Raw genomic sequence first — 27,125 nt, 5'->3', positions numbered from 1 at the left:
GTGAGGAATTGGCTTTCTTGAATCAAAGAGAAACTCAAAACTATTTAACATTCAGAAACCAGCTCCAGCTGTTTCCTCTTGGAGCAAGTTATTCACCCTCTCCTTCTGTTATCCTGATGGCCTTTGTCCCACTTTGATGGAGTGTCTGTTAAGTCTGGGTCATGTCTTCTCTGTATTCTGCACAATGCTTGAAAAGCTGCTGGAATTCATTGCAACGATCGGGACCCTAGTCTGAAATCTCTAAAAGTGTGAACATACTTATTCAACTTTGCTTTTGCTTTATTTATAGAAAGAAGCAACGCTAACAAATAGTGCTTGTTCATTCATTCACTCACTCATTCATTAAGTCATTGAATAAAATGAGCCTCAAATGGGAAAAAGCCCCCTGGCACTGACTCAGCCTAATGGAGCTGGGAAATGTCTCACATGTTTAAAGTTCATCATGCTATTGTTTCAGTCTCATTATACCGACAGAGGATGAGATGGTTGGACGGCATCACCGATGCAATGGGCATGAGTTTGAGCAAACTCCAGGAGATAGTGAAGGATAGGGAAGACTGGTGTGCTACATTTCATGGAGTTGCAAAGAGTTAGACATGGCTTAGTGACTGAACAACAACATGTTACTGTAAGATAGACATTATGAATAGATTGTTTATTATCATATCATTTCCCTCCATGCCTAGCACATGGTTGATGCTCAATATTATTTGTCAACTGAAAAGTGGTAAAATCACCTAAATTCTCTGATCCTTAATTTTCACAGCTCTAAAAAAGAAAACATGATAATAATGTTTACGTCTCAGGATTATTCTGAAGATTTAATATATTAAGGACAGTGCCTTGCTTCCAGTTGGACACGAATCAGAACATTCCAAAAGAAATCAGAATTTTAAAATAAGGTAGATAAAATTTCTTGCTAAAATATAGTCCATGAAATCAACTCATGACGGATACAAGTAAGAAAATGCCAAGTAACTTTAAATATACAGAACTGTTCCACATCAGCTCAGTAATCTAATGGAAAGGAAAAACCTAACTACAGAAAGGATGCGTAAAAATAGGTTGGAAGTGTTCTTCAATGCAAGTACAGAGCAGTCATTAGACTTGATCTGCCCAGGAAAGAACATTTTCTGGCCTAAAAATATCACCTGTCTGGTTCTAGTTGCTGGAGTATGCCTATTGTGGGGTCGGATACATCAGGGTCTATTAAGCTGAAGCAATTAAGTATTTGCGTCATATAAGCTCATCTGCCTGTGTCAATCCTGTGCTGATCAGGCATCCTTTCTTCTAATTTATCTTCCCACTTATCTGGTCTATAGAGAGAGAATGCACTGCCCAGGCTGACATAAAACTCAATCTACATTAGATTTATATTTCTCGCTGTAAATTAGTACATTGTTATTCTGGCTTTATTCATCAGCCTCTTGAGAGCTTCGTTAGTGTGAACCAGCATTCCCGAATCTGATAAACTCTGAAACACTTTTAACTATGATATGTGAGACAGGCAAGCCAAGGGACCGTCCTTGAATGGGTTTGGATCTACAAAGAAGTGCAGCCCCTGGGGATCTGTGTGACCAGGCAGCTGGCCTTTGCTAACTGAGCTCCTCTGATGTTGTCATTTTGAAACTCCGCAGCACCTAGTGGGTGGTTGTTATGTTTTCCATGTCTATAATATAGCTTACGGTGAAGGTGAATGATGTCGGATTCGTGATCTCCAAAGAAGATTTAGCTTCGGGACCAGGGACCAGGCTTGGTCACTCAAGAGCTTTTGTGCAGCAGGGTTTTATTAAAGTGAAAAAGGGACAGAGAACGCTTCTGACATAGACAACAGAAGGGGGGGTGGAGAGCGCCCCCCTGGCTAGTGTGAGCAAGGGAGTCAGATACTTCTTTAATTAGTTACTCCAATAAATCAAAAGACTGTTTCAAGGTTGTAAAGATCTTACTAGGCCCACTCCCATAATTTACATTTTTTTTTTTTTTTTTAACTCTTCCTTTTCCCTTGATGCCTTATTTTTTTAAGATAACAGGATTAGCCAGAAGGTTTTCGGGAAGGAGAAACTGTCCTCAAGCAGGATACATTGTTGTTATATAATCCTTAGTACAGAGTTTAAACTGAATTGTTTGCTGTGTAGTCATCAGTTCCAGGCTTAAAGATACAAAACATCTTATGTGACTAAGACTAAGGAATGCAGAGGGGGGGGGGGCGGGAAAGATGTTTGTCCTCTCCTTCTCCTCAAGAATTCCAGACCCCTATCTCTGCTTCGAGAGTCCAGACCCCTTTCTCCTCTTTGGGGACCCCGGACTTTTTATCAACCTGCCTAAGAATTGACTCTCATATAGTTCACTTTTTCTTGCTGTCATATCAGGCAGAAATTTCATTAAATGGGAAATAAAACTATTTATCCAAGATTTATACAGCCAGAATTTCTGCTCTGGAAAGGGAAGTCTAGGAACATGACTGGCTTTCAGGAATTCAGGAGTTCAGGAATGAAAGAGAGAAGAGGCTTTGAAAAATGCAATGTTTCTCTCTTTATTAAGTTATAAGATGTGAATAAGAGGTCTGATTATTTAGATGAAGAGGGAACAGATCATTGAATTTTTGCTCATCATTCTGGATTTTCTATACCATTACTCAATCCAAAATTAAAGAGAAAAAAGAATGAACTTGAATAATTCTCCAATGATTTTGAATTTCATTTCTTTAATTCCTATCTGCTTTATTCTCTTTCCAGCGATGTATTTCTATTGAGGGTAGAAAATATGATAGATACTTCATTGTTTCAAATTTGCACTGGTAGATGACATGATTATTAGCACAGAAAATCCTAAGGAATCAAAAAAAAAATTTATTGGAATTAATAAGTGAGTCATGAAGCTTTCAGGATAAAAAAGTAATCCAAAAATCAACTGTATTTTTACATGCTAGCAGGAAAAAAATGGAAATTGTGATAAAACGATTATATTTACAAGAGGATTTTTATTGAAAAATTAGGAATACTTATGATAAGAGTTATGTAAGACCTATATGTTGAAATCCATACAACATTGCTGGGGAATTTTTAAAATAATAAGTGGAAACACGCCATATGTTATGGATTGAAAAACTCTATTTTTAAGATGTCAGTTCATAAAGAAGCTACTAGAACTTGTTGTTCATTCACTCAGTCGTGTCTGACTCTTTGTGATCATGGACTGCAGCACAGCAGGCTTCCCTGTCCTTCACAATTGCCTGGAGTTTGCTCAAATTCATGTTCACTGATTCGGTGATGCCATCCAGCCATCTCATCCTCTGTCATCCCCTTCTCCTCCCGCCTTCAATCTTTCCCAGCATCAGGGTCTGTTCCAGTGAGTCAGCTCTTTGCATCAGGTGCTCAAAGTATTGGAGTTTCAGCTTCAACATCCGTCCTTCCAATGGAATATTCAGGACTGATCTCCTTTAGGATGGCCTGGTTGGATCTCCTTGCAGTCCAAGGGACTCTCAAGAGTCTTCTCCAGCACCACAGTTCAAAAGCATCAGTTCTTCAGCACTCAGCCTTCTTAGGGGCCAACTCTCACATCCATGCATGATTACTGGAAAAACCATAGCCTTGACTACACGAACTTTGTCAGCAAAGTGAGGGATAGATAGGTATGTGCTAAAGCCAGTAAAATGTTAGTGATACAATCTGGGTGGTAGGTATATAGGTATTTATTAATACTTAAAATTCTTTGACATGTACTGTATGCTTTAACATTTTAATAATAAAATATTGGGGAAAAGTGAACACTAGCCTAGAAGCCTGCTTACAGGGTAAAGTCCAAACTCTTAGCATGATGCTGCTGCTGCTAAGTCACCTCAGTCCTAAATGAGCTCACATAGGTTCAGTTCAGGTTTACTTAAGTAGCGGTGTGCTGTTGTTGTTAGAAGAGACAACCATTTATTTGAAGTATAAGTAATTGGTGTATGTGTGCATGATGGTGTGTGTGCGCATGATGATGGGGGTGGAGGATGAGGTTGAGCTTAGTTATCCAAAGAGAGTCAATAATGTACAGTGAGGACAAACTTTTGGAGCTGAGGATCCTGTCTCTTCTCTTTCAGAACCTGAGTCACTCTTGCCCTTCTCATGGTTTGTTTTCCTTTTCTCCACTTTTGATCCATTTCTCTCCCTCTCCTCTGGCTTCCTCTGCTTCTACAGTACTCTCTCTAGAGACCCTTTTGGCATTAAAAATGAGGTCCACTCTGATGCTGGAGCTCTATGATTTTCCAGCTTGAGAACTAGACACAAACAATGACCCCCTTTCACGGGCTATACATCCCTGAATTACTTTCCCATCCAGTGTTTTGTGTAAGCTAGGTCCTCTTTCTGGGACACAGACTTCTCCATCCCAGCCTGTTCCAATGCCTTACCTGTAGGATAAAAGTTTTTCTTATGTCCAGGATCTAAGTTCACATTGCCTACCTTGTGACATGAAGTCTAATTATGTTAGCTAAATTTTTGGTATAATTTTACTTCAAGGAACAATGTTTTTGGGGAAGAATATTTATAGAAATAAGGAAATAACTATTAAGCGAAGTACATTTATGGAAATAGGAAATAGCCATTATGTAAAGAGTCTTAGGAATAAGAAGACATGTGTCGTTCAGGCCCTGGAAGATGCACAGACCCTGTGCTAGGTCCTGTGGCTCCCACATGGCTTTGGCTCACTCGTGGCTTTTGCTTTTTTAAGGCTTTTACTATGTCATGGTGTCTCTGTTCAGCTTTCTTCCAGAAAGTCTAACTCTCCTTCGGCCACAAATTTTTAAGTATCTGGGAGGAAATCTAATTGGTTCACTTATCTCAGTCCTCCCGCTGTATCTGAAGAAGTCTAAAAGAGATGTATGTATGATTTAAATATAAAAATGATATTGAACTAATACTTAAAGCTAGACTGATGGGTTAATTGTTAAGAAAATACAAAATGAGTGAGTCACTAAGAAAATGCATGTGGGTTGGCACGTCTATGAACAATGTTGAAAGAGGCCAGCAGACTGATAAATGGTATCCTCCCAAGATGCTTAACTAAGTATCTTCACTTTGACACAACAAAAATGGCCTTCAAGTTTAATCAAGGAACTTCTAATGGAACTTTGACTCATCTGAATCAAAGACCCTGGAGATAACATAGGCTGTTAGCATTGCACAGTAAAATTGGTCTTATAAACTATATATTTTTCAAAATATTGGCATTGTAAGAGTAAAAGAAAAACGATTTTACTAGTCATCAACTGGGCAAGCAGATATCTGCATAAGAAATAACCAAGGCAAGAGACTAAAGACTTGAATCTTTGGAAGTCCACAGGGCAGGAGAATAAGCTGCTTTTTCAAATTTGATCAGCAGGATACCAACAAGTCCTCTATAGAGCAGTAATGTATATTTCAATTGCAGAACTAAAAATATTTCCTCTATACTTATGCTACTTAAACACTGTTGTTGTTGTTCAATCACTAAGTCATGCCTGACTCTTTGCAACCCCATGGACTGCAGCATGCTAGGCTTCCCTTTCCTTCACTATTTCCCAGAGGTTGCTCAGACATTACATTCTAACCAAACTGAATTCTCTAAGCTTGTTTTCTTTGCTTCACCCATACATCTAACCAAGCTTCTTTGCTCTACCATAAAATAACCTCTCATCATCTCCTCATTTCCTGATTAAACATTTTTTACCTCCCTTCTTCTCCCTCCACTAATATTGTTCTTGGGCATTTCATATATAATGCCAGCTTCTCACCTCAAATTCCTTGTGGAAACTCCAGAATCAGCTCCATCCATACCCCCTACAGCTCTTAGCACACGGACTGCTATCAGGCGGACAATCAGTTTATTAGCCAAATGATACTACCAACTGCCAAGTCGCTTCAGTCGTGTCCGACTCTGTGCGACCCCATAGACGGCAGCCCACCAGGCTCCACCGTCCCTGGGATTCTCCAGGCAAGAATACTGGAGTGGGTTGCCATTTCCTTCTCCAGTGCATGAAAGGGAAAAGTGAAAGTGAAGACGCGCAATCGTGTCCGACTCTTAGCGACCCCGTGGACTGTAGCCTACCAGGCTCCTCCGTCCATGGGATTTTCCAGGCAAGAGTACTGGAGTGGGGTGCCATTGCCTTCTCCGACCAAATGATAATGCCTTTGTATAGCTTCATATTTACTTGCTATTTTGAAGATTCTCTTCAGTAGAATTACTGAAATTAGGTTTGGCAATGTGGGCTTCATTGTGTTTTTTCTTTAATGCTGGTAATTACTGATTTTTCTTTAATGCTGGTAAAAAAAAATCCTTTTTATATGCCTGTATTTAAGTTGAGGAAATAAATTCCAATAAACTGAGGACTAATGGCCAAATAGTTCCAGTAGGTTGAGTTACACCATTTTGTGAAAAATATCATCTTCTTTCATTCACCTTTATTCTAATCTATCTTTCAAGTTGCTTACCTGCTGCCTAAAGACATTTTTGTTTCTCTGGAAATTGAGTTCATTATTACAGTAAGGTGGGAATGTGAAGAGGGGATGTGTAAAGACTGGATAGAGCTCAGTAATTTTGGATGTCTCCAATCTAATAATGCTCATGAAAATGCTTTTAGCTGTTTAAAATACTGACTGTATCATTATGTTTCTGTCTCTGCTTTTAGTATAGGCTTAGACTTACAGCATTCAAAAGACACCTCTTTTCTTTTTAAAAGTCTCCAAGACCTATTTAATTCTAACTCAAATAATAGCAAGATTTCATTATTGAATATCCCTTGCCATCAAGCACTTTCTCATTTTTAGTTTAACCTATTTTTTTTTTTTTTTGCTGCAACCTAGACATTTACATGTCCCTTTTCAAATCTGTTATGCAAGGCTTAAAGCCAGCTGTGTATGTGTAAAATACCTTCTCCTGCGTCTTGCCATCTTCCTCCCCTCCTTTTTTTTTTTTTTCCTGGCTAGATCCACTATGTTTAAAACTCTATATAAGTGCCAATGCTTCGAAAAAGCTCTCCTAATTCTTTAGAGCTATATGAATGTACTGAGCCCACCACTGTACTCTTTCTCACAGCATCTATTTACACCATACCTTCTAATATCAGCCTCATTTCCCCATGAAACTATCAGTCTCTTAAACACAGGACTGATGCCTTATCCATCTTTGTACTGAGGGCCTTGAAGACAACCAAATAACTGCTTCTTGAAGGCTAGAAGTACAGGCCAGCCTTTTTTGTACTAGAAGTACAATCCAGACTCTAGTCCAGGAAAATGGGCAGACAGGAATTGAGAGGAGAGATTAGTGTCCTTGAAACTATGGAAAAAGTTCTAGTTCCAGCAAGAAACCTAGAACCAAGCTAAAAAATATTCATTTATGTCAGTACCTATTCATGAAAAGAAAAAAAAAAATCTCTCAAGTTAGAAATAAAATTTCTTTATCAATTTGATAAGGAGCATCTACAAACATCCTACAGCTAATATTATAAGTAATCATATATAGTGGCAAAAAATTGAATGCTCTCCCTCTAAAACTAGAATTAAAGGGAGGACGCCAACTCTCAAGACTTTTTATTAATGATACTGGGAATTATAACCATTGCAATCAGGCATGAAAAAGAAATAAAAGGCCTACACAGTTAAAAGGAAGAAATAAAACTGTCCTTATTTGCAGATGATTATCTATGTTGAAAAGTCTAAGGAGCTTATGGAAAACTGCTAGAACTAATAAATGACTTCAGTACAGTCCCAGAACACATAAAAGTGAGTTGTAGTAAGTCACATTGGTATGTATTAACAACAAACATATAAAAACAAAAATGGAAAACAGTGCCATTTGCAGTCACTTCAAAGAAAATGAGATAATTAGGTTAAATATGCTCCGCTGGGCAGGAATAGAGATGCAGATTTAGAGAATGGCCTTGTGGACATGGGGGAGGAGGGGCGGGATGAACTGAGAAAGTGGCATTGATGTATACACACTACCGTGCATACACGGATAGCTCGTAGGAGGCTGCAACATAGCACAGGAAGCTCAGCTCAGTTCTCTGTGGGCACCTAGAGGGCTGGGATGGGAGTCTCAGAGGGAGGGGATAAATGTACACTTATAGCTTATTCATGTTGCCATACAGCAGAAACTAATACAACATTTTGAAGCAATACTCCAATTAAAAAATAAAAATAAATGAATAAATAAATACATTTCATCTGGAAAAATCCCGGGGAATAATTCTGATTGGTCCACTTTGGGCCTTGAGTCCATGTGAATCAAATCCTGTGACTAGAGAATTGAGTTATATGGTTGGTTCAGCCTCAGTTGCATGCCTACAGTATAAGTAGGATAGAGGTACTGGAATTGACAACTTTAAGTAGACCTTTATTATTGAGGCTGGAGACAATTATGTAGAATAAGAAGGTTACTCTTCTCAGACTCTATACCTAATGAACAAAACGATAAGCATGGACTAAATCACCATCCCTCAACCTCCGATGTTACCATTATACCTGACTCTCATTTCTCTAAGCTTTGGACCATCCAATACTGGGCCCAGAAATCAGTGGGCAGAAACTAAGTAGATGGGGCTGATAGAGATGTGTACTGGGCTGTGAGGTCAGGAAATATTCCATTAAGCAAATTAGGTTGGAAAGAAATTGGTTTGGTTGCTGAATGTGACTGAAAGATTTAGAAAATAATTTATGCTTTATTTAGCATTTCTATCAATTGGCTTATCTCTTACAGGCAATAGGAAGGAACTCTTGATAGTCTAAGCAAAAGAGAATTACTAGGAAGTATATTAAGGAATTTACCATTCTAATGGATATCTGGAGGTCCAGGTTTAGAATTCAGGAGCAAAGCCTGTTGCAGATGGCTAGCTGGCAGGAATACAGAAATTATTCAGTATTAGGAAGAGTCTTGTAAGGATTTTATATGCATAATTCTTGTTTTCTACTCTTCCTACTGTTAAAATGAAAAAAATAAAATAAAATACAGGCCCAAAATGGCTTCATATGTTCTGAAGCCCATGATATTAAACCTAAACATAAAACCTGACTTAATTACAGTTTCAACCTTCCCCAGAAATGTAATCTTAATCAACGACCCTGGAATTCTTTGGTCAGCACCAGTGAAGTAATTTTTCATGAGTCCCCACCATCTTGCAGAAGCAATCTACATGATAAAACCCTGTGGCTCCCTTTCCCGCAAAAGATGTCCTGGTTTAATCTTTTTGTTAATAATTTTATTTATTTACTTTTGGCTGTGCCGGGTCTTTATTGCTTCTTGCAGGCTTTCTCTAGTTGTGGTGAGTGGGGGCCACTCTCTAGTTGCGGTCCCTAGGGTTCTCATTGTTTGTTGTGTGTGTGTTAGTAGCTCAGTTGTGTCTGACTCTTTGTGACCCCGTGGACTGTAGCCTGCCAGGCTCCTCTGTCCATGGAGTTCTCCAGGCAAGAATACTGAAGTGGGTAGCCATTCCCTTCCCCAGGGAATCTTCCCGACCCAGGGATCAAACCCAGGTCTCCTGCATTGCAGGCAGATTCTTTACCATCTGAGCCACTGTTGGTGTAGCCTAAATTGTTCTCACTAATGTTGGTGTAGTCTAAATGGCTGTTTACATTTTATAAAACTGTTTTTATTCCACAATCACTTCCCAAATTGGGTGTAAAAGAAGTCTAGTTCTGTGAAATGATAATAAACGTGCTCTGGGGAAACATTTTTTAAATCATTCACAGAATAAATAAAACTGAATTTTAATTATGAAAATTCCTTTGTGCATACCTTCTCAGTGCTTTTATTCTAGAACTGTTACCTGGCCCACAGAAGCTTTTATTTTTCCCCAGAAATCAATGTACCCTGAACTTCGTCTAACAGAAAATCAAATTTGAGAATTATTGATGTGCACTATCTTCTATCTTAAAAAAGTACATTATAACAACTGCTTTAATTTTATTTATTCATTTACTTATTTGGGGCTGTGCTGGGTCTTCATTCCTGCACAGGCTTTTCTCTAGCTGCAGCAAGCAGGGGCTTCTCTCTAGCTGTGGTGGGAGAGCTTCTCATCGCGGTGGCTTCTCTTGTTACAGAGCACAGGCTCTAGGCCCACGGGCTTCAGCAGTTGCAGTGTGTGGGCTCAGCAGTTTTGGTTCCCAGGCTCTAGAGCACAGGCTCAACAGATGTGGCTCACAGGTTTAGTTGCTCCAAGGCATGTGCGATCTTCCCGGATCAGGGATCAAACTGTGTTTCTTACATTGGCAGGTGCATTCTTTTTTTTTTTTTTTTTTTTTTTTTATAAATTTATTTATTTTACTTGGGGGCTAATTACTTTACAATATTGTAATAGTTTTTGCCATACATTGACAAGAATCAGCCATGGGTTTACATGTGTTCCCCTTCCCGAACCCCCCACCCACCTCCCTCCCCCTCCCATCCCTCTGGATCATCCCACTGCCCCGGCCCCGAGCCCTTGTCACATGCATCGAACATGGAATGGTGCTCTGTTTCACATATGACAATACACATGTCTCAATGCCATTCTCCCAGAACGTCCCACCCTCACCTTCTCCCTCAGAGTCCATAAAATTGTTCCATGCATCTGTGTCTCTCATTCTGTCCCGCATATAGGGTTATCGTTACCATCTTTCAGATTCCATATATATGCATTAGTATACTGTATTGTTGTTTTTCTTTCTGGCTTACTTCACTCTGTATAATGGGCTCCAGTTTCATCCATCTCAGTAGAACCGGTTCAAATGTATTTTTTTTAATGGCTGAGTAATATTCCATTGTGTATATGTTGGCAGGTGCATTCTTAACCATTGAACCACCAGGGAAGCCCCAAAGTAATTCTTTTATTTTGCTAGTAATTCTCCTGCCCCACACTTCTGATACAAACCTTCTATTTTTCACAACCCTTCAGAGAACCCTTTGGGTTTTTAGATGGGATGCTGCCTGATTCATGAATCGCTTTAGATCTTCAAGTTTATGCAGTTGAATTTTGTTGTTTAATACTATCTCCCTGGAGTCAAATACAATATCATAAGAGGAATGCCTGGTTAGTTGAGTTTCAATCCTGTGTCTGCTCCTGGGTGTACCGGGGCAGAGGAAAATGTGTCTAACCTGAGCTTCTGCAGAGAAAGATAATCATCCTGAATTAACCTCTGCATCAATGTTCTATTGCTGTGTAAAAGTTATAATTCAGGGACATAAAACAACACCCAGTTCTGTGGGTCAGAAGTCTCAGCAGGCTCACTGAGTTGTCTACTCAGGATATCTCAAGGCCAAGATCCAGTGGTTGCCAGGCTGGGCTCTTCTCTGAAGCCTCTGGTGAAGAAGCTGCTTCCAATATCATTCAGGTTGTTGGCTGACTTCTGTTCCTTGAAGTTGGATGACTAAGGTTACCATTGTCTCACTGGCTTCCAGGTAAGGGTCACTTTCAGCTCTAAGTGACAACCCTCTAGTCATCCCATGTGTTCATCTTCATTTTCAGGGCATGTAATGATGCATCTAACCCTCCTCACACTCTCAATCTCTCTGCCTCTTTGACCGACTGGAAAAAGGCAGCTTTTAAAGGAATCCTGTAATTAAACCAGATCCACATAAGGTAATCTCCCTATTTTAAAATCAATAGATTCATACCTTAATTATACCAGCAAAAGGTCTGTTGCCAGCAAGGTAAGATAATCATGATAATAGCACACGAGTGTCCCATCAAAAAATTCTGTCTACCACACCCTTGTATCCAAAATAGATACAATAGACAAAGAGAAAATGTTGCCAAAGAATATTAAGTCCCTATTAGGAAGGACAATTTCTTGAATAGCCAAAACAAACAAGTAATTAAAGACATTAATTCCAACTACAGCGTCTAACACTATGTTTCTTATTGATGTGCAGAAACATAAACATGTAGATATCTGTTTTGCAACAATCATAAACGTAGAAGGGTGGAATGGGAAGGGAGGTTCAAGAGGGAGGGGACGTATGTATACCTATGGTTGATTCTTATTGATGTTTGGCAGAAATGACACAATATTGTAAAGCAGTGATCCTCCAATTGAAAATAGATAAATTTAAATAAAAAATACACTAATAAGTATTGCTCTTGGATTGATATGCAAAGTGATTAAACCCATGAGAAGTCCAAGAGACTTGGTGCTGATGTAGAGGTCCAATGAACAGGGAGTCAATAAACCTGGATTCAATTATCTGCTCCAATAATAATGCACTCTATAACCTTGAATAAATCACTGGCTTTCTCCAGGACAGTTTCTTGAACTTTAAATAAGAGAATCGGGCTAAATTATCTCTAGAAATCTTTCTAACACCACATTATGCTATAAAGTTCTTATGTCTTAAAATTTAGATGTAGGATGCTCTGTTTCACCAATTAAATTAAATGATATGTATATATAGCTAGCTAATGCTAGAGAGGTTAAAATTAAATTGGCACATACACAATTCTGGCACTGGGATAAACTCTGATATCTTTTTGGGAAACAATTTTGTACAATAAATCAAAAACTATAAAAGTATTGCTATGGATAGCTAGGAATATATATTTTTGGTACTATATCCAAAGAAAAGAGTCCATTACTTAAAGCTTGCATAGTTCAAAAGATGTTCATTGTGTCATTGTTTATGATAAAGGAAATATGAATATGATATAAATGTCTCTTAAATGGAGAACTGTTAATTCAATGAAAACTAACGAAATGTGATACAGACTTGATAAACTTGTCATAATATCTGCCTTGCAGTCTGGGATACAGTTAGAGCATAATATCATACATGTATAAGTGTATTAATTGAAAGTTGTTAAGTATATATATATTTAGATTCCACATATATGTGATATCATATGATATTTGTCTTTTTCTGTCTGGCTTCCTGCACTTAATGATAATCCTTGGGTTCAAACAAAAAAAAGAGAGAGAGATGCAAATAAACTCATTTACAAAACAGAAATAGAATAGATCCACAGACACAGAAAACAAATTAATGGTTACCAAAGGGGACATGCAGGGAGAGGGATAAATTAGGAGTTTGAGATTAACATACTACACACCAGTAGTAGTAGTAGTTGTCATAGTTTAGTCACTAAGTCGTGTCTGACTCTTGTGACCCTGCAGACTGTAGCCTGCCAGGCTCCTCTGTCCATGGGATTCTCCAGGCAAGAATGCTGGAATGGGTTGCCATTTCCTTTTCTAGAACATATACACACTACGTCATATAAAATGGGCTGTCCTGGTGGTACCAGTGGTAAAGAACCCATCTGCCAATGCAGGAGACATAAGAGACACTGGTTCAATCCCTGGGTCGAGAAGATACCCTGGAGGAGGGTATGGCAACCCACTCCAGTATTCTTGCCTGGAGAATCCCCATGGACAGAGGGGCCTAGTGGCTACAATTCATAGGATCACAAAGAGTCAGACACTTTTGAAGCAATTTAGCACGCTCGCATACATAAAATAGGTAACCAACAACTACTGTATAGATCAGAGAATGATACTCAGCATTTTGTAATAACTTATAAGGGAAAAAATCTAAAAAGAATTATATACATATGAAAAGAAAGTGAAAGTGAAGTCACTCAGTTGTGTCCGACTCTCTGCGACCCCATGGACTGTAGCCTACCAGGTTCCTCCATCCATGGGATTCTCCAGGCAAGAATACTGGAGTGGGTTGCCATTTCCTTTTCCGGGGATCTTCCCGATCCAGGGATTGAAGCCTGGTCTCCCGCATTGTAGGCAGACACTTTACAGTCTGAGCCACCAGGGAAGTCATATATACATACATATATATATAACAGAATCACTATGCAGTCTACCCGAAACTAACACGACACTGTAAATCAACTATACTTCAATAAAAATAAATAAACTTAATATAAACAAAGAATATTTATGCTTCTACATAAGTTTTGGAGGCAGGTGCATAAAATTCAAGTATGTTTTCTCTAATTTTTTAAGAATGTATACAGGTAAGAAATATGTTAGTGTTCCTCAATAAGTATACCCTACATGATACAGAATCTCTTCTACTTTCCATTTTCAAAGATGTTTACTCACCATTAGATGAAACTTCATGTTGTAAATCAGTTAGTACATTTGAGATATTCTTAGCATGAAAACTATGACCTATGGAGGAGAGGAGATATAAGTTGACTGGTACTGCACCAAGTCTTTAAGCAAAGTTTCTGAGACAATTTAGGATGGTACCTTGATTTTGTATCTTTTTACTTTTGTAATTTCCTGATATTTGCTACAGTGCATTCTATTCCCATTTGGCTCACATTTTTTTTTCACTTCTTGCAGCTTCTGTATCCCTCTCTGTACTGTGGTAAGCATCTTGATCCTGGATTCTGCATTTATCTACAGCTTCCTTTTACTTTCTGTCTTGGGGGTGCTCTTCTGAGATATCTCTAGTCACCCAATCTCCCACTGTAGCCCTCGGTCCTGAAGGGCTCATGCCTTGGAAACTCTTTCAAACCCAGGCTGTATTCATTATGCATAAAGAGAATTGTATTGGGGTTTGCCAAATCATGGGGCCATTACCAGCATATGAGCCAAGGTCAAGATAAGGAGGTCAGAGTGAAACTGAGTAGCAGGAATTACCTGATCTGCTACCAGACCTGAAGTTACTAAAAGAAGGTACAGTGTAAGCATTAGCCAAGAGTCCATTAATTAGGAATGAATGAATGGAGAGGAAAGTGGATAGCTCAGGACTAAAGACTGATTGTTCTCCTTCAGAGAATTCAGATTCCTGATAAATATCACAAAGCTGGAAAGAGCGTTCTAGAAGGATTTAAGATAAGTGAACGGGCCCATTACAGTGGCACATGGTACCCTAGGAAGTGGAATTCTCTGCAAAGGTTGTTAGATAGTAAAAATTTAAAAAAGTCCCCTTGAGGTCAGCATATCAGACCACCCATGATCTCCATGGCTCAACACAGTCACCCATGTAACATTCATATCACAAATCAAATTCATTCTCCAGAAAACAAAGCCTAACAGATTGAAAATTTATTAGCATCTGCTGTGTTGTGATTATGTTTTATAAAATGATTCACATCACATGTGTAAAATGCACAAAGACATTTCATCATTGCAAAATACATGGCATTTTGGTTGTATATATTGAAAGATCTTAACTAACACAGGATGCTGTCTTTTTTATTGCTCCCTGCCAGGAAAATGCTTGGAATGCTTTTATTGGTTTAATAAAATAATAAAAGGAGATTGCACCCAATACAAAAGCCAGAAGGACACCCATATTGAAAAAGGTGGGTTAATTGATTTCTCTGAGGACATGGACTACCCTTTTATAAATTTAGCTTTGAGAAAGAGGGTTGCTTGAATAATCACATGAGGTGTCCATGTTCCAAACACAGATTTATTTTATAAATGAAAAAAAATACTTTTTGTTTCCCTCAAGAAACTGAAAAGATTATATGTCTTTTCATTGATTTCCAATGCCACCCACATCAGACACATCACATAGACAAGGTTATGGGAGCTGTGAACAGAAGACTCTAATAGTGTAGACTTGGGTTACAGTATATATTGGGATTGCTCAAAAACATGTCTGTAGGTAAGTAAATCCTTGGAAAATGTGGATTCACTCACTGCTTTGTATCTGTCTTTGAAAATCGAAACAGTAAGACTCAATGGTTTTCATTTAAATTAAATGTTTTTTTTTAATCAAATTTACTTAAATGAATGTCAAAGAATGAGGAAAAGCATCTAAGTGATGTTGTAATAAATACTAAATCTTCAAAAAATAATTGTCAAATGAATGGATGGATAAGTAAATAGAGTGTACAATAGAAAGAAAAGTGAATGTACTGCTGCTGGCTCAGGACAGATTTCCTGCTCCTGAAGTAGAGACCCAAGACAGAATAACATAAGTGGAATATTAGATAGATAGATAAATAGATAGACAGATAAATTAAAGCAAACAAAAGTGAACACAGACGCAGAGAAGAGAATAGTGGTTACCAGCGTGGAAGGGGAGAAGGAGAGGGTGAAATGGGTATACGGGGTCAACTGTATGGTGACAGATAAAATCCAGACTTTTTGTGGTGAGAATGCTGTAGTGAATACAGAAGTCGAAATATTATTTTGTACACATGAAACATATATAATGTTATAAACCAATGTTACTTCAATAAAAAAATCATTAACTTCTGAAGGTATCCTACAACGGTTGAACTCATAAGCTCTGGGTCTTATTAACCATGTGCTTTTAGGCAAGATATTTAACCTCTTTGTCTCCCTTCTCTTACTTGTAAAATAGAAAATTAATAATATCTTCTGTAGTATCTGTTGAAATAATTATATAAGTTTATTTTAGGTGCTGTGAACAGTGTTTGACACACTATTCAAGCCCCACATACCTATTAGCTGTTATTATAGCTAATGGTAAACCCCACATACCTATTAGCTATTGTTATATAAAAATTCTAGAATTACCATTTGAGGCTCGATTTATTTCCTAACTTTCTTCCCTACCACATGCTCAGCTGCTTACTCATGTCTGACTCTGCCACCCTGTGGACTGTAACCCTCCAGGCTCCTCTCTCTATGGAATTTTCCAGGAAAGAATATTGGAGTGGGTTTCCATTTCCTTCTCCAGGGGACCTTCCTGACCCAGGGACTGAACTTTTGTCTCCTGCATTGGCCCATGGAGTCTTTGCCACTGCACCACCTGTGAAGTTCATGTGACCTCTCAAATCATGCTTTGCAAACTTGAATGTATATCTTTTTAAAAATGGAAGAGAAGAAAGAGGTCACTATTTAGACATTTTGCCAACTTCCCAAAGGATAAAAAAAAAATTTAATGAGATTGTATACAGAATCTAATACATTAAACATATAAAAGCTGAACCATCCTACTTTAAGTGGAAACAGATGAGGAAGAAATTTACTCCAAAGAGTTTCACCTTTAGCCCTTGGAATAACTTTTAGAAACCTTCCATGGACTTTCTATGGGCTTTTGTAGTTGGAAAATGAGCAAAACAACTTGTTCTACAGAGCAAGCTATTGATTTAAGTGGAAAAATGAAGTCTTAGACCAGAGCAAGAACTACAAAAAAAATCAAGAAACAATGAAAAATTATGGTTTATGAATTAATCCTATTATACCTACCCATGCTTTAAATATCAACTTTGTACAGTACATTACAAATAAATGGTTCATATCAGCATTCTTAATAATTAACCATTTGTCAGGTTTATAGATGTACTACTTAATTTATTGAGTTAAAAATTAGTTCATGACAACACTGAATTATGTTGGATATTGGCAGAGAGAATTATATTTCTAAATCTCATTCATTTTTCTAATAATCTTATAGAATTAGCACACTGTCTGACTTGCAGCAATTTCCCCACCCCCTGTGTCTAAGACTTAATGTAGCAGCCTGCTACATTAAGTCACAGAAACCCGATGATAGGGGTTTCCTTCTTAGAGACTCGTCTTCTCCGTTCTCTGTCAGCCTATGGTATCTCCTGTGGTCGACCTAGAGTCACATTTGTGTTTGGTGACTATGATACAGTGATTTAAAATCAGAAATATATATTTTGGTCTTCATCCCTGTTTCTGGCACAGAGCTCCTAAAACTCTGAAAATCTAAGTGAAAAGCTGTCTTTATATTCATAATAAACCCCTGTCAAACACATGAGTTTACGTTAATGAGGCGATTTTTGGAAAGTACCTAAGGATGGGGGGTACTTGTCAGGGGAACCAACCATGTGATGAGAAATTTGAATTTTTATCTCAACCTGCTAACCTCCCAAGACAAGAGAGAGTTGGAGGATGAATCAATCACCAATGGCTAATGATTTCACTAATCATGCCTGTGTAATGAAACCTCCATAAAGTGCCCTCCAAATGCAATTCAGAGAAAGTCGGGGTTGGTGCACACACAGACGTGTCCATGGAGTGGTTCGCTTGTAGAGGGTGTGGATGCTCGCAAATCCCTTTTCCCCTATCTTGCCTATGCTTCTCTTCCATCTGGTTGTTCCTGAGTTGTATCCATTTATAATAAGCCATTAATCTACTTAGCAAAAGCTTCTCTGAATTCTGAGAATCACTGTAGCTAATTAATCAAACCCAAGGAGAGGTCACGGGAACCTCTGATCTAGCCCATAGGTTAGAAGCACAGGTGAAAACCTGGGCTTGTGATTGGTGTCTGATATTGTAGATGGCGGGGGAGCAGTCTTGTAGGACTGAGACCTGAACTTGTGGGACCTGACACTATCTTCAGGCAGTGTCAGAACTGAGTTGAGAAGGGAACGCTACCCACTCCAGTATTCTTGCCTGGAGAATTCCATGGTCAGAAGAGCCTGACAGGCTACGGCCCATGGGGTTGGGAAAAGTTGAACACAGCTGAGCAACTAACACTTTCACTTTCATAGGACATGTAGCTGGTGTGGAGAACCGCTTGATGGTGGCAGAAAAAACACATTCGAGCTCCCACATAAGACATCGTTACACTTGCCTCCTTAGATGTTGTATTAACAAGATATATTGGCTATCCACAGTTCCCAGAAGCAAAGTTTATTCCCTCACTGACTGCCTTCCACACTAGCTGAATCCAATTCCAGGTTCTGATCTTTTGCTTGCTAAAGTTCATATCCTTTCATCCTTTGATATAAAAGAGTCAAGCCACCTTTGAGATGGTCAGAAATTAGAGGGGCAGTGGCCATAATCTGTACATCTGTTCTCATTGCCGCATACAGGCCGATGCTCATTTAATAATTAGCCCTCAGCTTTTGAACAAGTAGATATTTACAGACAAGCTCCCTTAGTATGTGTCTAGGGCTTCACTCCTGCTCCTGAGTCCCAGTTTCTTTCAGTCTCTGGAGTAGCCTGGGTGGTGAGCTCCGGGGATGAAGAAAAAACAAAAACAAGGGAGGCTGTGTATTTGTCTGTGCCTAGGAATTTAATCTACTCACCTCTTTATCAGAGCCAGCAAAATGAGTGCAGTGATGGAGAGACATAAAGGACCACCCCAGACAGATGGAGAATCAAATTGTAACGAACAAAACTACTTTTCATTGCACCTCACTGCAGTTCAGTTGGCAGCACAGCCTTTTTGCTGTACTTCCTGTCTGGATGGTCTCATTTACTAGAAAGGTATTATGGGTTAGGAGGCCTGCAAAGGGGATCTGTCACCACCGCCCCAGTAAAGAGGCTGACCAAATCTGATTAAACACACACAGACACACACACACACATTTTCCTAAAGCACTTTAAAAATCCAAAGTGAAAACTATTCCAAACAATAAAACGTAAACTATTATATCTCAGCTGTTCACTCTTTCATTATTATTCACAGGAGACTAAAGGATAATGAAGTAAACCTGAGTGGGTCAGACAAGAACAATGCTGCCAGTTAATCCTTTTCCTTCTTAGTGCAGTCCTTTGAGAACAACCTTTAGGTCAGTGAACGTCCATTTGCACACTTCCATGAACGTGAAACACATAGTTGGATGTATTCATTCATTCAACCAGTATCTACCGAGGACCTGCTACATGCCAATTGCCATGTTTAACATTAGAGATACAAAGAAAGAAGGAAACATCTTATCCTCAAGGGGCTTGTAATCCATGCAGTTCATAGGTATTCCCTATATAGCAGATTTTTGTACTAATCTTTCAAACCTGGATGGAGACCTCAACCTTCCGGATCTGAGACTTAGGAGAAATAGGGGGTAAAGATGGGAGAAACTGTCTACCCTACTCCAATCAATGTTTTACTTTATCAAAGTTTAGGTAGATATATATGAGTGTCTCCTAAACCCCTGTGACTTTATCTTGGCATTTAGCACACTCACTTACAATTAGATTCTTCCCCACTGGACTGTAAGAATTTTGTGTATCCTGTTCACCAGTGCACCTCCTGGTCTAGCACAGTGTCTGGTATAAGCAGACAATTAACACATTTTGGTTGTACTGTTGAATTAATGAAAATGTAAATGAAGACATTTTCTTGACTTTACATATAACAGGAATTTCTGAGAATCAGTAAATGAATTTGGTGAAGGAAAAATGTTAATAATAACTGACTTCTTGAATTTTACAATATTCCAAGCTATAGCACTTTGGGAATATTGTACCCCAATAACCCTAGAAGGCAGATTTTAGGTTTTGGGGGGGGGGTTGTTACATTTTAGTGACTTAAAAAGAAAAAACACTAAAATTGAAAGATTTCAAGGAAACATGTCTGATCATATAACTTGTTGTTGTTGAGTCACTAAGTCGTGTATTACTCTTTTGCGATCCGTCTCCTGTAGCCCACCAGGCTCCTTTGTCCATGGGATTTCCCAGGCAAGAATACTAGAGTGGGTTGTCATTTCCTTCTCCAGGGGATCCTCCTGATCCAGGGATGGATTGAACCTGCGTCTCCTGCTTGGCAGGCAGGTTCTTTACCATTGAGCCACCTGGGAAGCCCAGTTATATAACTACTGGGAAGCAAAGTCAAGATTCAAATTCAGATCCGCATAACTTCAAATCCTGAAAGTTTTATCAGTATACTGAATATTGCTGGGCTGTATAGAATGGTCTACTATAACAAAATCAAATTTAAAGAGAAAAAACTACAGGCATTATATTTTGATACTCTTAATATAATACTCCATAGTACTAATATAATACTGCATAATATATATGCAGAAGTAAGAAAGAGGATTGATGGAAGATCACATGAAAAAAATAAAACAAATTTTGTCAAAAGCAAGCAGAATTTGAGTCAGCAATAAGATATACCTGCTAAAAATGCTATGGTAATTAGGTCATGAATTGACAAAATTAATAAACTGACAGTGATGGTAATCCTATTCTTTTTTAAAGATACTTAGACAAGAGCTGGAGAGTCCAGTCTGGTTCTGGGCAGGACGTGTGTAAGGGGAGGCTATCAAACTGCAGCATGTCTAGAGGGAAATGACCACCACTGGGAAAGGGTCAATGACTTGTCATAAAAAGAATAGGGCTGTTTATCCTGAAGTAGAGCTGACATGAACTGAGGTATTATGATCACAGCCATTTCTTAGCTGAAGGGCCATCAAGGGCAGAAGGTGCAGACTTGTTCTGCCTGTTCATGAGGAATAAAACTTGATCTCAGTGGAATCTTTAGAAACAGAGCTTTAGTGCAAATGAGAAGGAGCCATGCGAAGGCGGAATCTGCTGCCCTTAGAACGTTGTAACTTTCTTCTCACTGGGTATATCCCAGGAGACACTGAAAGGTTACAATTGAAATCACTGGAAAGGGGACTGAATCTGGGTGGCTGGACTCCATCAGGGTCATCAGCTACATGGTACACATACCACTGCTCTTCCATGCAAGCTCATTATAGGCATCACTAACCAACCAAAGCATCTTTCATGACGCTTTCTCAGATTTCTTTCTAAACACAAAGCCAGAGCTCCACAAAACCAATCAAGTTGGCAGAAGTAGAAACACTCTTACTCTGCCCATATTAGGTATATATCATCTAAAAATAGGGGTTCTGAAGCCTGGCTTCTCATTAGTATCAGCAGTGGAACTTCAAGAGCTTTTAAAAATACAGATTCCCAGGCTCCACCCCCACTGTCCTGAAAAAGAGTATCTACATTCTGCATCCAGGAATCTTTATGCAAACACTATCTTCAGCTGACTCAGATGTTGAGGCTAGCAGAGACTGGCAAACTGGCATAGAGCAACAAGTAATAAAGGATCCACATAAACCTCTGAAGCTTATAAAATCAAATGACCAAGGACAAACTGTGAGTGCCCAGTACACATAAGCTAATTGCATCTTTGCTTATATGTGCATGTATTCCTCATGATGCAGCAGCCATGTTTTCTGTGGCTCCCTTCCACATGGATGAAATTCTGTGTGCACACCATCATGCAATACTGATTTATGTGTGCGTCAGTTTCCTGACTTGAACCGACTGGATGAATCACACTACCTGTTGTAGTCTAAAAGAGCAAACATTAGTAAAACTGATAATACGCCTTGTGGTGGCGACTCAACCAAAGCAAGCACATCTGTCACGGAGGAGCAGCCTGCCAGCTTTCCAACAGGGGAAATGCAATTGAATAATAATGCGCCATACATAAAGCAACCTCAATAATGCTCTCTGCCAAGTTAAATCACCCTAAGTTGGAGACGTGTGCATATACTGGGCAAATGCACAGTCACAGAGTATAACAGGCCAAAGACTTTGCGCTCAGAATATAACATCTTAAATTCATAGACTCATCTAACAAGCATCAGGCACTGTGCTGAGTGCTGAGGAAATGATGCTGAGCACGACAGACATAGCCTCTGTACTTCTGGTCTTTAAAGAAGAGTGGTGGAAACAGATTGCCTGCATGCATGCGTGCTAAGTTGCTTCAGTCGTGTTTGACCCTTTATCCCTATGAACTGTAGCCCACCAGGCTCCTCTGCCCATGGGATTCTCCGGGCAAGAATAGTGGAGTGGGATTGCCATGCCCTCCTCCAGGGGGTCTTCCCAACCCAGGGGTCAAATCCACGTCTCCTGTGGCTCCTGCGCTGAAGGCAGATTCTTTACCATAGCAAGGAAGCTGGGAAACGGACTAGCAGGTTTCAGAGAAGAGTTGGATATGTGGCTAGAGGAGGGGCTGTGGGGGAGGGGGAAGGACGGACTGGGGGAGCAGCAGTGACATATGTACACTACTAGGTGTGAAATCAACAGCTAGTGGGAAGCTGCTGTACAGCACAGGGAGCTCAGTTCACTGCCCTGTGATGACCTAGAGGGGTGGGATGCAGGGGTAGGGATAGGAGGGAGACTCTAGAGGGAGGGGATATATGGACACATATAGCTGATTCTCCTTGTTGTACAGCAGAAACTAACACAACATTGTAAAACAATTATACTCCAATAAAAGATAATAAATAATAAAAAAAAAAGTTAATGCTAGGGAGGAAGCAAAGATGAACTCATATAGAGTCTCGTAAGACAAGATGCATCGAGGCATTCAATCTTTAACTTGAGGTTGAGAGGATTGTCAAACCCTGAAGGTTTCAAATCAAATTTAGAAAGACCACTCAGCTGCACTGTGGAGAAATGAGAGGAGCCGAGGCTGGAGGGAAGTACACCCATTACAAGACTGTGCAGCAGTGGTGCATTGAGATTGTCCTTCTGGCTGATGAGTGATGACTGTCAAGGACTATATCCAATGCAGTGACTCCGTATTGGTAGCGTGTAATTGCATGGTGGGAGCATTTACACCATGAAAACCGGCAAATGCTACAAGAGGGCGTTTCTCCCAGTGATCCAGCTGTTAAACACTGGTGAGCATACAGCACTCAGGTCAAGCATGTGTTTTGTATCTGTTCACAGTATGTTCAAAGGTATCGACAAAAAAGCCTAATTCAGAAGAACTTCACTGCAGAAGCTGAACATGAGGAGAGAGCTTTACTGATGAGAATACCTATCAGTCATAAAGGGATTTACTTACCCTTTGCAAAATACTTTTTTATTTATCTTCTATTTACCTTTATTCTTTTCTAAAATGAAGATAACTGTTATCCTTATTTTACAAAAAAAAAAAAAAGCTTAATGGGGATAACAGAACTCTTGAAGGGACTGAATGAGAAAATTCAGGAAAATATCTAAACAGAATGTTGGGCACATATTAAGTGCTGAACTCAGAGAACTGAAATAAAGGACTGAGACCTAGATTACAAATAACCAAAGAGGGACCTAAAACTAGTTCTTCTGATCCTTGGCCCAGTGTTATGCCCATGGTGTGTTCAAGTTGATTCATTTATTTATTCATCCATCTATCTACACAACAAGCATGCAGTAGATAGCTACTATCTGAAGGTCCTGTTATGGAAAAGCAACAGTAAACCAAAAACTATTTTTGCTCTCATGAAACAAACATCGTAGTAGTGACTGGAAGAATGAAAACATTAAAAATGAGTAACTAAGATATAATAAATGTTGGGTGGTGATACATTCGGTGTAGAAGGGGGATAGAGCTTTAGTGGAAAAGGTGGTCCCTGCAGGCCTCTCTGTGTCGGCCATTCAAGTAACTCCAGGAAGAGAAAGACCATGAATAGCATGGCAGGTACAGATGTCCTGAGGTGGCAGAGTGCTTGGTGTGTTTGGAATGTGCAAGGAGATAATAGCAGCTGGACAGAATGAGCCTGGAAAGGGAGAGTAGTAGAAAATAAGATCAAAGAAGTAGTCAGAAGCCAGATCATCATGGATTATCTCCGTCAATGTGTGGTCTTTGGTGCCCTTCACTGAAATGTGTGCAATGGGATGAATTTAAGCTGATTAGAGTGGAAGCTGAAAGAGCTCAATTAATGTTCTTAAAACCTTTCCTGTAAACTCATAGATTCTTCCCTTCAGAATGAGATCGGTTGATCTCCCTGGATTCCTTCAGTTTTTCAGGCTCTCAGTCTTTATTATTGGCTAAGTGTGCATGCATGCATGCATTATTTATGACACTCCTATATGTGCCAGATACTGTGCCAGTCAACAGGAACAAATCAGTGAGCAAAATAATAAGGTCATTTGCCTGCCCGTCATACCCTCCCCAAGAAATTGTCAATTCAATAGGAAATACAAACATATTCACAGGTAATAAAGTGCAGAGAGACAAGGTGTAGATACACAAAAAAATTTAGAAAATGTATGCTCCTGTACATCCCCATGATTCACACTCATGGGTAACCTGGTGCAGGCCATTCTGAAGTGCAGTTCTGTAATCCACAGGGTGATGGAGCCTGTGAATGCACAGCACAGCTTGCTTTGCCAAGCCTGGAGAAATTAGCAATAAAGACAAGAAAATATTATTTTGTTGTTTTTAACTAAACTCTATAACTGGAATAATATTACCTTTAATGAGGCTGGGGAACTTCCTCTGAGGAGTCTAAAACCCTTTACCGGAGTTATTCCATTAATTCTCCCTGTGTCTGGAGCTTGGCACCTGAACCATAAGGCATTATGCAAAACCAAAGCACACTTTACACAGAGAAAAGATCCTGTTTCAATGCTTCCCTTGTGCTCAAGTTTAAAATGCTGGCAGATCTGCCATCAGGACGTGTTTCCTATACCCATGCTCTTGATGTGAAAAATCATCATAGATGTTATACATCTGTCTTGCAGGGAGAAGAGAGGAAGAATGGAATTTGGCACAGGTAGGCAAAAATGCACCTCAAATTCTTCATTGGATTAAGGTTAAGATTGCAGAGGGCTTCCCTTGTGGCTCAGCTGGTAAAGAATCCACCTGCAATGCAGGGTACCTGGGTTGGATCCCTGAGTTGGGAAGATCCCCCAGAGAAGGGAAAGGCTACCCACTCCAGTATTCTGGCCTGGAGAATTCCATGGACTATATAGTCCATGGGGTCATAAAGAGTCAGACACGACTGAGCGACTTTCCCCCACTTCACTAACATTGTAGAAACTACCTAATACAAAAGAAGTCTATGAAAATCTTCTGTAAACTGCTATTTGAATTCTGCTGAAATGCTAGACAGATAATTGCATAAGCAAGTAAATTTGATGCACCCAAACATGTGCCCAGTCCAGTGCCAGACAATGTGTAAAAGAAAAATGAGATCAAGACAAGGTTTCTCTTTCCGGCTGGGAGAAATGAGTGTCTTACATAAAGCAGTTAATTTACAATGCAAAATTAGAGCAATTGCTAGATTGGGCAGTTCAGCCCCTAAGTGCTTCTTGGAGTTCAAAGCATAGATTAATGTCCCCTGGAAGGATAAGAAAATCTTTGTGATGAACTCATCTCTGAAGACCAGGAGGATTCAGAAAGGTGATTTTGCAGTACAGTTCAGGGTTGAAGAGGTTGCCTGTAACACAAATATCCCCAAATCCAGAGCAGCCTGAAGTCACCTATTCTTCCTGGGGAAGACTTCCTAGACTCCACATCACATGATTTCTGGAAACCTAGGAGTCTTCTCATAATTTTAAGTGTTTCCTGAGTCATCAGGTCAGTGCTTAAAATAATGTGTGGGCTCCCTGTCACCTTCCAATTCAAACTCTTTTCTCTACTTTGTCTACTCTGGACGCCTCTGTGCTTCACATCGACTGCATACTCCCTCCATCATCTTCATGGCGTCACTACCCTGCTCTTCACTCAACTTCATTCTTCTTCTGTCCTGGTGCAGCTTTAGTCCATGCAAAAGTCTGGCCTCCAGCGCTTCAGTTAACCAGCACTGATAACCAAATGCCTTTGAGGAACCCTATGTTATTTTCCTGAAAGGATAGAGATAATGGAGGGGAAAGAATGCAACAAGACAGAAGAACTTAAAACTGGACATCAGAAATCACTTCAGCTAAAATTAATGAATGAAAAAGAATAAAATGCCTAGGAATAAACCTACCTAAGCAGACAAAAGACCTGTATGAAGAAACCCATACGACACTGATGAAAGATGACACCATCAGATGGCAATCAAAGATGACACAAACAGATGGAGAGATATACCATGTTCTTGGATTGGAAGAATCAATATTGTGAAAATGACTATACTAACCAAAGTAATTTACAGATTCGAGGCAATCTCTATCAAACTGCGAATGGTATTTTGCACAGCAGAACTAGAACAAAAAATTTCACAATTTGTATGGAAACACAGAAGACCCTGAACAGCCAAAGAAATCTTGAGAAAGAAAAAGGGCGCTGGAGGAATCAACTTTCCTGACCTCAGACTATACTACAAAGCTACAGTCCTCAAGAAAGTATGGCACAGGCACAAAAGCAAAAATATAGACCAATGAACAAGATAGAAAACCCACAGATAAACTCACACATCTATGGGTACCTTATCTTTGACAAAGGAGGCAAGAATATACAATGGAGAAAAGATAGCCTCTTTAAGAAGTTGTGCTGGGAAAACTGGACAGCTACATGTAAAAGAATGAAGCTAGAATATCTCCTAACACCACACAGAAAAATAAACTCAAAATGGATTAAAGACTTAAATGTAAGGCCAGTAGCTATAAAGTTCTTAGAGGAAAATGTAAGCAGTATACTCGACATACATCACAGCAAGATCCTCTTTGACCCACCTCCTAGAGTAAAGGACATAAAAGCAAAAGTAAGCAAATAGGACTTAATTAAATTTAAAAGCTTTTGCACAGCAAAGGAAACAATAAACAAGATTAAAAGAC

The 27,125-nt window shown here is 39.3% G+C and overlaps 2 long non-coding RNA genes across 2 annotated transcripts in view; one reads left to right on the top strand and one right to left on the bottom strand.

Annotated features, from left to right (window-relative positions):
* Positions 1 to 27,125, bottom strand: part of LOC145540895 (uncharacterized) — a 137,581-nt gene that overhangs the window by 87,558 nt on the left and 22,898 nt on the right. The window contains exon 3 of the long non-coding RNA XR_014078622.1: positions 14,040 to 14,108. This is a non-coding gene — a long non-coding RNA (uncharacterized LOC145540895). The remainder of the gene's footprint in view (positions 1 to 14,039; positions 14,109 to 27,125) is intronic.
* Positions 1 to 27,125, top strand: part of LOC145540886 (uncharacterized) — a 37,300-nt gene that overhangs the window by 3,963 nt on the left and 6,212 nt on the right. The window contains exon 2 of the long non-coding RNA XR_014078615.1: positions 11,459 to 11,572. This is a non-coding gene — a long non-coding RNA (uncharacterized LOC145540886). The remainder of the gene's footprint in view (positions 1 to 11,458; positions 11,573 to 27,125) is intronic.

Source organism: Giraffa tippelskirchi, chromosome 1 (genome assembly GCF_054371585.1).
Source record: "Giraffa tippelskirchi isolate mGirTip1 chromosome 1, T2T-mGirTip1v1.2.pri, whole genome shotgun sequence".
Classification (NCBI taxonomy): Eukaryota; Metazoa; Chordata; class Mammalia; order Artiodactyla; family Giraffidae; genus Giraffa; species Giraffa tippelskirchi.
The sequence above is the reverse complement of the archived record's forward strand: the minus strand, read 5'-3'. Positions and strand labels throughout refer to the sequence as shown.